This window comes from Bombina bombina, chromosome 8, assembly GCF_027579735.1.
Source record: "Bombina bombina isolate aBomBom1 chromosome 8, aBomBom1.pri, whole genome shotgun sequence".
NCBI classification, from domain to species: Eukaryota; Metazoa; Chordata; class Amphibia; order Anura; family Bombinatoridae; genus Bombina; species Bombina bombina.
In genome coordinates this window covers 331,201,583-331,214,461 of record NC_069506.1, presented here as the reverse complement: position 1 = coordinate 331,214,461, position 12,879 = coordinate 331,201,583, and positions in this window count along the sequence as shown.

Sequence of the window (12,879 nt, the reverse complement as noted above, 5' to 3'; positions counted from 1 at the left end):
TGTGGAGCAAGACGCAGCAGCAGAAGAGGACTCAGCTGAGGAGCTTATGGAAGAGGATGGAGTAGAAGAAGTAGAGGAGGTGGCAGCAGGCCTGCCTGCAAGTCGTGGCGGTGTCACCAACTCCTCTGCAGAGCCACGCATTCCATGCTTGGCAGCCGTCAGCAGGTTTACCCAATACGCAGTGTAGGTGATATACCTGCCCTGACCATGCTTTGCAGACCAGGTATCAGTGGTCAAATGGACCCTTGCCCCAACACTGTGTGCCAGACATGCCATTACTTCCTTTTGCACAATCGAGTACAGGTTGGGGATTGCCTTTTGTGCAAAGAAATTACGGCCGGGTACCTTCCACTGCGGTGTCCCAATAGCTACAAATTTTTTGAATGCCTCAGACTCCACCAGCTTGTATGGTAAAAGCTGGCGGGCTAAGAGTTCAGACAAGCCAGCTGTCAGATGCCGGGCAAGGGGGTGACTTTGTGACATTGGCTTCTTACGCTCAAACATGTCCTTGACAGACACCTGACTGTGGGCAGATGAGCAGGAACTGCTCAAGGCGAGACACGGAGTGGCGGATGGTTGAGAGGGGGCAAGGAGGACAGCAGTGGTTGACGTGGCTGAAGATGCTGGACTAGGAGGAGGATGGCGGCTTTGAATTTGTGTGCTGCTTCTACTCATGTGTTCATCCCATCGTCGTTTGTGATGTGAGATCATGTGCCTTCGCAAAGCAGTTGTACCTAGGTGGGTGTTGGACTTCCCACGACTCAGTTTCTTTTGGCACAGGTTGCAAATGGCATCGCTGTTATCAGAGGCAGACACACACAAAAAATGCCACACTGCTGAGCTCTGCAATGACGGCATTCTGGTGGTGGCAACAGCATGTGTTGATTGGCATGCTGTCTGGCTGACGCCGGGTGCCGATGCATGCTGTTCGACTGTACCACTAGCTCCTTGCGATGACATCCCCCTGCTTCCAACTCGTCTCCTTCTCCTCTCTGTCTCCCCATCTGAACTTTCCCCCTCTTCTCTTCTAGCGGGCACCCACGTGACATCCACGGACGCATCGTCATCATCAACTGCTTCACTTGTATCTGACAACTCAGCAAAGGAAGCAGCAGCGGGTATAACATCATCATCATCACACCGTACGTCCATGTGTGTAATGCTGCCTGACTGAGACATATCCCTGTTATCTACATCCTCTGGCAATAATGTTTGCGCATCACTATCACTCATTTCTTCCAACTGATGTGAAAATAACTCCTCTGACAGATCAAGTGAAGCGGCTGTGGTGCTAGTGTTGGTGGTGGCAGCAGGTGGGCGAGTGGTAACTTGAGAGGTGCCCGAAGCTAAGCTGGAGGAGGATGGTGCGTCAAGGTTCCGAGCGGAAGCTGTAGAAGATTGGGTGTCCTGTGTTAGCCAGTCAACTATGTCCTCAGAACTATTCGAGTTTGGGGTATGTGGCCTCTGAATACTGGGCATTATTCTAGGGCCAAAGGGAATCACAGCACCACGACCACGACGGACCCTGCGGGGTCGCCTCCCTCTGCCTGTCTTTTTTTTTTCGATTAGTGGTACTATGCATGCAAGCTACTGTGACAACAGATATGAGTGGCACTGTGCACTGGCAGAAGTTGGCAGAGTAGACGCTGTAGGCCTGACACACACGCTTGCAGACAACTAACTGCTATTCAATCTATTACAGTAAAAATTGTATTTTTTTTTAAATGTACACTACTGTTACACCAGATATGAGTTGCACTGGGGTGACACTGTGCCCTGGCAGGCAGGCACTGAAACGCACACGTGTGAAGGAAACTGACTGCTATTATTTAACACAGTCAAAAAAGTGTTGTTTTTTTTAAATATACACTACTGTTACACCAGATATGAGTTGCACTGGGGTGACACTGTGCCCTGGCAGGCACTGAAACGCTCGAGTGTGAAGGAAACTGACTGCTATTATTTCACAGTCAAAAAGTGTTGTTTTTTTAAATGTACACTACTGTTACACCAGATATGAGTGGTGGCACTGGGCAAGTGGGCACAGTATACGCTGTGAGCCTGACACACACGCTGGAAGGCAGGCAACTGCAATTAGATTACACAGGGAAAAAAAAAAAAAAAGCAGACTGATGTTCTAGCCCTAAAAAGGGCTTTTTGGGGTGCTGTCCTTACAGCAGAGATCAGATGAGTCCTTCAGGACTGTAGTGGACACTGAATACACTAGCCTAGCTATCGATTTCCCTATTAAATCAGCAGCAGCTACACTGTCCCTCCTCTCACTAAGAATACAGCTTCCGAATGAATCTAAAATGGATGCTGTCCAGGAGGTGGGAGGGTCTGGGAGGGAGGGTCTGCTGCTGATTGGCTGGAATGTGTCTGCTGACTGTGAGTTACAGGGTCAAAGTTTACTCAATGATGACGAATAGGGGGCGAATGCGAACATGCTATGTTCGCCGGGAACTATTCGCCGGCGAACTATTCGCAACATCACTACTGACGACACAAGCACGCTACTGAGCTCACCTAGGATTACTCTTTAATAAAGTATTCCACAAGAGCTAAGCAAAATTAATAATAGAAGTCATTTGGAAACTTGTTTAAAATGGAATGTTCTATTTAATCAATTTGAGTTTAATTTTGACTTTAAAACCCTGGATGATGTTGGGACATTCCATGCTCTCCACAAATCACACTGCGCCCCCACTGCTCCCCTGTAATACTTACTTGCTTGGATCCAATATTACGCATATTAACACACAAATATATATGAATGTAGGCATACAGTGTCGTTTTTTCAAACACCCCACTCCCAACAACTTTAGCCCCAAAATACTGCCTAGTGCAGTTATTTTATTAAACAATAATGATGCCGCTATCTTTATTTATTTTTTTTTTTTTTTAAATTCTTTTTATTATTTCATAGTTTAGGTTACAATAATTTTCTCGTTAATACACATTTTTTGCATGTTATGAAAAGCGTCTGTTATCAACATATTGACAATTCCATTTTTACATGAATCATATTTTTACCTTTTCATTTCAGTATGTTCTTCTATTTTACAATCAGATATTTCTTATTGCTGTTTCTTGTATATGAGTCCATTTATTTGCTATGTCAAAACCCAGCCTTATCAGTGGGATGGATGGGCTGGGGAGAGGGAGGATAGCAGGGCGAAGAAAGGAAAAAAAAAAAAAAAAAAAAAAAAAAAAAAAAAAGTTTTTCTTTTTTTATAGGCTCCCCTCATCTCCACCTGTCCTCCCACACTCCCCTCTCTACCTCACGCCTCCCCCATGTCCTCTTCCAAGCAGAGCCACTCCCCTCTAAGTCTATCCTCCATTATTCTTTCAGTATTTATAAAGGGTGCTAGAATTTGTTTTTGTTCATTAGAGTCTAACGCCTTTATATATATCTGCCATTTGTTCAAAAACCCTTTTAATCTATTAGGGTAGTCCATCTTAGTGTCCCATTGTTCGATCCACAACTGTCTTTGTATTTTGTTTCTCAGTTGTGTCATAGTTGGGGCTTTTTTATGGATCCATTGTTCTAATATGCATTTCCTTGCTAGGAGGATAATAGTTACTAGCAGATTCTGTCCTCTAAACTGGGTCTTGTCCCATTTGAATAAGCAAATTTGAGCTATTCCCAAGTGGATTTCTATTTTTAGTTTCTGTTTGATCCAGTATTGTATTCTACACCAAAAGTATTTAATCTTTGGGCAATTATAGAAAAAGTGAATAAATTCTGCATTTACCTTTTGGCATTTATTGCATTTATTAATATAGTCTGGATTCCATTTTATCATTCTGCGTGGAGTTATATAATCTTGGTGTAACATTTTTAACTGTGATTCCCTAAGAGGTATTGCAAGGGTTGCCTTTTTAACTGTTTTTAAGCTATCGCTTATATGTATCGATGTCAGGCTCTCCGCAACCTCTACACTCCATTTATCTGCTAGTATCTCCATTCCTTCATTAGTGTTTCTATAATTCAGATTTCTATAGAATCCTGATAATGAGAAAGACCCTTTTTCATATGCCATTTGAGATGAAATAAAGAGCGGTGTATCCCAAAACTCAGTATCCCTTTTTATTAGATTCATAATATAATGTCGCGTTTGCAAATAAGCGAAAAAATGGGTCCTCGGCAGACCATATTTATTTTGTAGATCCTGGAAAGATAAAACCGTTTTATTTAAAGTATCTAATATATCCCCAACCTTCTGGAGTCCTTTCTTTTTCCAGAGCTGAAATGGACTTGTATCTATCCCAGAGGGAAATTCAATGTTCCCTACTAGAGGGATATATTTAGAGGTTGGGAACTTTCGTTCCAAATATTTATGAGCTAGTCTCCAAGCTATTAGAGCATCCTTATATAATAGATGATTTTGAATATTTATTGGCAAGTCTTTATGCTGGCTATATGGTAAGTATGCTAAGCCAACTTCTCCCAAAACTGTCTGTTCTAATGCCTCTTCGTAGAAATGTTGTGAGTCTAGTTGCCAGTCCATTACTATACGTAGTAATGCTGACCAATTATAAAGCCTAAAATCAGGGAGGCCCAGACCCCCACTGAGAAATGGTGCATATAACTTTTTTAGAGCAATTCTTGCTTTCTTCCCTTTCCATAAAAATTTTCTAACTGCCCTATTTAAATTTTGCAAATCACTTTTCAGTATGAGAATCGGAAGCATCATAATGGGATATAGAATTTTCGGTAGAATTACCATTTTGATAAGATCTACTTTCCCAGCTAGAGATAGAGGAAGATGGTGCCAACTCTCTAACAAAGCTATAATTTCTGCGCATTGTTTCGAAATATTTAATTTATACATAGCGTAGGGATCCCTGGTTAAATGGATACCCAAATATGTTAAGGTTTGTTCTACTTCTTTAAATGGGAAGTTATGCTCATCCTTATTCTTATGGTCTTTATTTAACCAGAGGATCTCGGATTTGGCCATATTGACCTTATATCCTGCTACTTTTCCGAATGTCTCTAGCACTTGTAAAATTATTGATATATAACTCCCTGGATCTTCTACAAATAGTAGCATGTCATCTGCATAGAGAGATAGATGTAGCCTAACACCCTTAATTCCTATCCCTGGATATGATCTCTTCAGTTTTGTCACTAATGGATCCAAGCTTAAGTTAAAAAGGAGCGGAGACAGGGGACACCCCTGTCTAGTTCCTCTCTGCAATTTGACTCCAGTTGAGAAAACTCCATTTACCAAGATATAAGCTATCGGGTTGGAGTATATGCTCTTTATTAGTGATAGAAATGGACCTTTAAAGCCAAATCGCTCCAAAGTCATAAACAAGTGTTCCCATTCTATCCTGTCGAAGGCCTTCTCTGCGTCGAGAGACAGCAGGAAGGCCTCCGGCAGGTTGTCTGAGTCTCCCTTGGACTCCTTCCAGAAGTGTGAGATTATATGCAGAACCCTTCTTAGATTTTTCACTGAAGTTCTTCCATGCATAAATCCCGCCTGTTCCACATTAATAAGATCTGGTAAAATCATTTTTAATCTTTCTGCTAATAATTTCATTAGTATCTTATAGTCCGCGTTGAGCAGCGAGATTGGTCTATACGACTCAGGTTGTTCTTCCTGTTTTTTAGGCTTCAAAATTAGTGAGATATAAGCACTTGAAAAAACCTGTGAGGGTATTTTTTTCTCCTGGAAATATTCATTAAATAGTCTACATAATATTGGAATTGCCTGTGATCTCAGTATTTTATATGCTTCTATAGGAAGCCCATCTGGCCCTGAAGCTTTCCCATTTGCCAATGAGGAGATAATCTTGCCTATTTCTTGCTCTGTAATAGACGTATTCAGCCTTTCTAATTGTTCCTCAGTTATTTTGGGTAAATCCATATTTTCCCACAGGTTTTCCCTCCAATTGTCTATGTCCTTATCTTGTTTAGTATATAATTCAGTAAAGTAACCCTCAAAAGCTTTCACGATGTCTTCCGGCGTCTTATATACAATTCCTTTATACTTAATTGCCGCAATGTTTTTACGAGCCACTCTAGCCTTAATTATAGAAGCTAAAAACTTACCCGACTTGTTTCCCCATCTGTAATATCTACTATTGCTTTTCAATTGTGACTGCGCCGATTGTTCTGCTAGGTGCGCATCTAATTCTTCCTTGCTTTTCCAATATATTTCGCGTGTTGTTACCGACGGTTTATCACAGTATTCATGATATACTTTTGCCAAATTCTCCTGGAGATTTTGCAAATGCCGTCGAGCGCTCTTACGTAAATTTGAGTCATATGAGATTATATTACCTGCTATCACTACCTTAGCCGTTTCCCAGAGTAACTCTATTTTGTTGGAGTGTTCTATATTATCCGTTATATAATCATTCCATGCCTGTTTTACATAATCTTGAAATTTCTTTGAAGAATATAAATAATAAGGAAATCTGAATGTATTTCTATTTTTGCATGGTACACTGTCTTGAATATTTAATTCTATCGGCGCATGATCTGATACCATTATTTTGTGTATCTTTGTTCCATTGATCTTAGGAATAAATCTATTTGTGACTAAAAAGATGTCTATTCTAGATAAAGTAGGAACCGCTTTAGAAGCACATGTATAATCTCTACCATCTGGATTACACAATCTCCAAATATCCCTTAGTTGTAGCAATTCCTTTAATTTCTCAAAAATTTTCCTTTCAAATGTACCTGAAGGTCTTTTTTTTAAATACGTTCTGTTCTGGTTTAATCTTATTCTATCGCATACCGGGTCTGGGGTAAGATTAAAATCTCCTCCTAGTATCAGATTTTTATCTTGGAATGGAAGTAATTCTTGTATCAATTTAGTCCAAAATCTATTGGATTTTTCATTTGGAGCATAGACGTTGCAGAGAGTCAGCATCCCCCCGTCCACTTTAACCTGTGCTATTATGTATCTTCCTTCTATGTCTATCACTGTCTTGATGATTTCAACATTATGTCGTTTACCAAACAAAATTGCTACCCCCCTTTTCGCCCTAGAGTAAGAAGCATAAATTACAGTCCCCACCCAGTCTCTACGTAGTTTTATATGTTCTTGATCAGATAGGTGCGTTTCTTGTAACAACGCTATGTCTGTTTTAAGCCTTCTTAAATGTGTAATAATTGTATGCCTTTTAATAGGTGAGTGGAAACCTCCCACATTCCATGATGTGATTTTAATTACCATGTTTTATCCAAAGTCTAGACTATTCTTTTGTCTAAAGAAGGGGGAGGGAGAGGCAGGAGGGGGAGAGAGAGAGAGGGAAGAGGAACAAAAAATTAAAAAAAAATAAAAAAAAAATTTGCAAATAAGTGAATAAGTGAATAATTTATAATTTTTCATACAAAAAATTCGTAAAAAATTGTGTGTAAAGTGACACAAACCCAACGTGTCTCAAAAATGAATTTCGAGAGAAAAAAAAAAAAAAAAAAAAAAAAAAAAAATTAATTCCAGAGTGACTTCTATGTGAAAAACACCCTTTAAATACCCCAATGGAGGGGGATTTTGTGCCAGAGTTAGATTTTGTGTGAAAAAATAATGTGAGAGAAAGAAAAAAAAAAAAAAGCCTCACACTTTTCTTTCTGTGTGTGTGAGCTCCTAGGAATATGTTTCATTCCTGCGTGACTTTTATGTGAAAATACTCTCATTAAGTGCCCCATCCAGGGGGCTTTCTTTGTGTCCAACTTGTGTGCAAAAAAAAAAAAAAAAAAAAAAAAGGGCCCGACCATCCTCCCCCCATCCCATCCACCCCCTTCAAGCTCAAAACAGCATTATCAAAAACATTAAGCACTATCCTCGAGTAAGTCACATACTTATCATTATACAAAAAACTAAAAGGAACACTTAATGAAAGAAAAAAAAAGAAAAAAAAGGTGCAATATACCAAACATGCTTAAACTCTCCTAAATATCTCATCTGTTTAACTTTGAACATCAAGTTTTAATTAACAGTACTATAGATTTAACTCTATTTTGAAGTTAGGTATTTCTGTGCTTCTTGAGGAGAGTCAAAAAATTTTGTCCCTCTATCTGTAAATATTTTTAGTTTTGCAGGGTACATAAGGAAAGCTTTTGTGCCTTCTCTGTTAAGGCTTGAACATAATGCTGAGAATTCTTTCCGTTTCTTAGTTAAATCTATTGAATAATCTTGAAAAAAAAGTAATTTTGATCCCTCATACATTACACTGTCTGCTTTTCTGTATGCCTGTAATATAGCTATTTTTGCTTGGAAATGTAATAATTTGCATATTACCTGTCTAGGGTATTTATTATTCTCCCCATTTTGATTTTCTGGCCCTATTCTATGAACCCTTTCCATGCTGTTCTTTAGTTTTTCCTCTGGTAAATTCAATAATTTAGGGAGTACTGATTCACAAAAATGCAACAGCTCGTGTGACTTAATTGATTCTGGGATTCCTAGTATGCGAATATTATTACGTCTCGACCTGTTTTCTAGGTCCTCAATCCTTTGATATAATATTTGGTTTTGTTTAAGAACATTCTCCATTTTGTTGGAGTGTAATGCAGTAATCTCCTCTAAATCCGAGACCCTTTCTTCTAACTCAGTGTACCTTGCAGTAATTTGCTTGATCTCTTCAGTTATATTATCTAGACCCTTTTGCAAATTATCCATTTTAGGGATAAAAATTGATGAGATCTGCTGCACGATGTAATGAGACTCTTTATCTACACTAGGACTTTCTGTTAAAGTACTTATAGATTCATTTAATCCTTCTGAGGGCCTCCTCTGTTTTTTATCATTGTTTTTTACTTTGGGCGGCATTTTGTTAGGGCCTAAAAATTTATCCATAAGCAGATCTTTCACTAAAAATGTTTTTAACGTCAATATTACGCAAACCAGCACACAGATTTACACAGTATCATCATTCATTACCCTTAAATATACAAATTAACTTTTAATACCCATGCAAACCCTCAGGGGTGAAGAATAACTAATATGTTTGCATATAAAAGAGGGAATATCAATCTGAAATACTAAATGCAACTATAGTCAAATCACTGTTAAATAGGGTATTGACTTGACCTTTTCTTCACAGTTACAACATTGCTTTTCATACCCGCTATAATACAAACATAAGAATATCTGCAAAGTTATTATGCAAACAGCACCAGTTGTGGTTTCCTCAATTTGCTTAAAAAATTAAGCACACTTGATACAGTCTTTTTCTGCTCTTACCACCCCGTTTAAAATCTCTGTATATCTATTGTCCAGACAAATCTTCTTTCTGTTTGTAGAAAGCAAAAGTCCCCATAAGAGAAGTCTTACAACTTTGCTGGTATAAACAGGGGTGTAGAGGAAAAAAAGAGAAGAAAAGAAATAAAAAAACCAGGAGCAAGCCAGGGGGAAACCAGATACAGCCAAAGTTAGAAGCCAGAAATGTTGCTCTTTAAATCCAAATTCAGCATGTACTCCGTCACAGGTGTTAATTATCTACCTTCTCCTTATATGTTTCTTTTCCTTCTTAGGCTATTATTTTAGCACTTCTAGCATTTATGCATTGATATAGTGCCCATTGACACCTTAAAGAGAAAGTTAATAGCCTTACAGCAGTGTATTTTTAGGACTGCCAAGCAAAAAAGAAAGAAAAATGGACTATGCTTTAACTTCAGCACTATGTAAATGAATAAAGGTCCATTCAACAAAGTTTTTCTATTGACTTGCCCAGCAAAGAAAATAAAATACTTTTGTACAAGTTTCCAGTTGGAGACGTTATGTCTCTTTTACTCACAGTACCAAGCTTCAGATCTAGGCCTCTTTACGTAGCCCTCTTGTTAGCCCTAATAGGGTTTTTCTGGTCCGGTAACGTGTTTGCTGTTTCTAGCTCCTTTAGCCGGCTTTACTGCTGCTTCAAAACCGCTGGGTATCTTAGTTGCCTGCCTCCCTCACGCAACATCGGTGGGAGAGAGGGGCTATACAGCTTCCCGGGTCACAGCGCTTTTCTTGTCCCGCTCTCTTAGGACTACTCCACGCTCGGCACTGTGTGACTTGCGGCGAGCCTCGGTCTTTGGCCCTGTAATCACCCCAGGACTCGGGGTTGCGGCGCGGTCAGGCCCCGCCAATGATTCTGGAGGTTGAGCTCACTGCCTAACGCGTACACGTCCTGCGTCTAGGCTCCTCCCCGGAAGTCCATGTCCCCTATCTTTATTTTATAATATTATACACTAGACTGTATTTTATTTGTGGCATTTGTTGTAACTTAGGTTACCTAATCTGCTGTGGCCAATTAGGTACAGTTATAAATAGGTCACTAGAGTGTGCAGCCAATGGCTGTGTGGAATATAACAGTGCTCTGCACTTCCATTTCTTACAGGAACTGAAATTCTCACAATTTCTGAATAGAATTGTAGAGTTTTTTTTTACTATATTACTTACCATTTTATATTACCACCTCAAAGTGTTTAATGTCCCTTTAAGTAGTTAAGTTGAATTTTAACTGTCCCTTTTAACATTCATGCAAAAGCGTTTTTAATTGTTGAGCCTTCATTAATTAAATATTGGAACATTTCTTTCTCTTTAATATCAGCATCATTATATTTATTTTCATTACCAATATGCAACTGAAAAGAAAGAAATTAAGTATTCAATTTTAAAAATATATTTCACCTTCATACGGAAACTAGAAACAGAACATTTTTATCGTAAACAATTTGGAGATCTATTAAAAACAAATTGTGCTTAACATTTTCATGCATAACTGCCTAAATGACAGCTGATTACAACTCTACGCCCAAACCAATAGCATTATGTTATGGACAAATTATTAAGTAATAGTTTTGTCTTGTGCTAGATGGCTGAAAATGATATGAAAGTATAAAATGCAGGGAAATCCTGCTATTATGCACTTTGTGCCATTCTGAATTTCTGCTTGGAGATTTTCTTTGTTTGCTTGCCCAGGTTGTAAGTGACAGCAATGCTAATGAGGTATAGCAATGAAACCTGCCTGCCGAATTCTTACAAACTCTAGCATCTGGTTCTCAAGCATATTTTGTCTTCTGTTTTTAACTAAGGTCTTAACCTCTCTCACTGTGTGTTGGCTACAGACGTGTAAAACTGAAGCCGAAATTTGTAACTAAACATTTGAGATAGAATAATGTTTATAGTGAAGCAAGCTAGTATTACTGCTGACAGCAATCAAATCCTATTACCATAGGGTCAATAGATAAATATACTTCAATAAATCACACCGGATTGTTCATGTTAGTGTTTATTAACCTGACTACTCGAGAAGGCTGAAGGAAATTACAAGTATATATTTATTGAAAGGAAAATTAAAGGCATTATTCTTTTGTGGTATCAATATGTATTATTCATTTTTTTAATGGATTTTTTTGGCTCCCAGTTTATTTTTTAATTTCATTATTATAGAGACACACTCCGTTTCACCAATAAGGCTGTTGGAATTGTCCGTATTAGCCAGTGAGATGAGTTGTGCACAAATTTGTATTTCCTGTTAGCCTATCTATTTTATCTTTACTCAATACGTTTTTTTGGGAATCCTTGCGGTGCAATGGTTAGGTCACTCAAAATCTTTTTCTGGGGGGGGGGGGGGGGAATAAATTACATGTTTATTTGCCAGTCTTTCTTATGCATAGTTGAAAATATTTATGTTTAACTTTGGGTAATTGGCATTTTGATATTGATCAACTGATATCCCAATAATCTTCATTTCATGGAGTCTCTCCTCATGGGTATATGGATATTTGGTCATGAATAAGACATATTTTCTATTACCCTCTCCTTTATTCCCCTAATACAGGTGTCTAATATGTAAAAAAAAAACTTCAATTTCATATTAATACATATGGTCATGTTATGTTTTTAAATATAGGATCCCGTGGTGACCTCTCAATGTAAAGAGCTTATCCCTTTTAAATGAGGGGTCACATGTGTGTATGGGATTATAGATTTATTTGTGACTGAGAAAGAGACAATTTTAGAGTCCTCTGACATGTATCACTCTCAGTCTAGTGTCTAACAGAAAACTAGTGCTTTCCCATGTGCCCATGTGCCCATGTGACAACCAAAGCTTCAGTGACTCCTTATCTCTATTTGAGAGAGGAGAATCTTACTTCCAATTAGTTATCTATAAAATGATGTTCAAATTACTTTTAAACTGATTTTGGAAATACGTAAAACCCAGAGGTGGGGATATTTTCTCTCTCATGACATATGAATGCTTATGACTGCATCCCTATACACGCCAAAAGGTTATCACTTGCCGTATAGAAACAATTTTAATAACAAAGCCACAATTAATGAGTCAATGATTTCACATGGAGATATTTTGTACTTTGATTTTAAAAATACATTATTAAACTGAATTATCTTAGCTTTTTTTTCCAAGATAGATTTTTACTAAAGGTATACAAAAAAACAAATTGTTTCAGATAACCAGTTTATCTTAAAAAAATAAAATAAAAATAGTTCATCCAATATTTGATCAAATGGTCATTTAGTATTTCTTTGTTTAATAAAAATCCATTCATCTGTTATTTCCTATAGGAAACACCTTAAGAACAACTATTAAGCAATTTAAAAACTTAAATACAGTAACAGTATAAGCTAGTGCTACTGTTACAAGCCACCAGCAGCATAAAAAGATCTTCTTTTTAATGGGGTCAGGAATGGCTGAGAACAAGATGGAGCCTTAAATACTGATAGTCTGACACAGGAATCAATCATGCATCGCTATCAAATAGTCCAAAAACAAAATGCAAATGTCTCATTTCTACAGGGAGTGCAGAATTATTAGGCAAGTTGTATTTTTGAGGATTAATTTTATTATTGAACAACAACCATGTTCTCAATGAACCCAAAAAACTCATTAATATCAAAGATGAATAGTTTT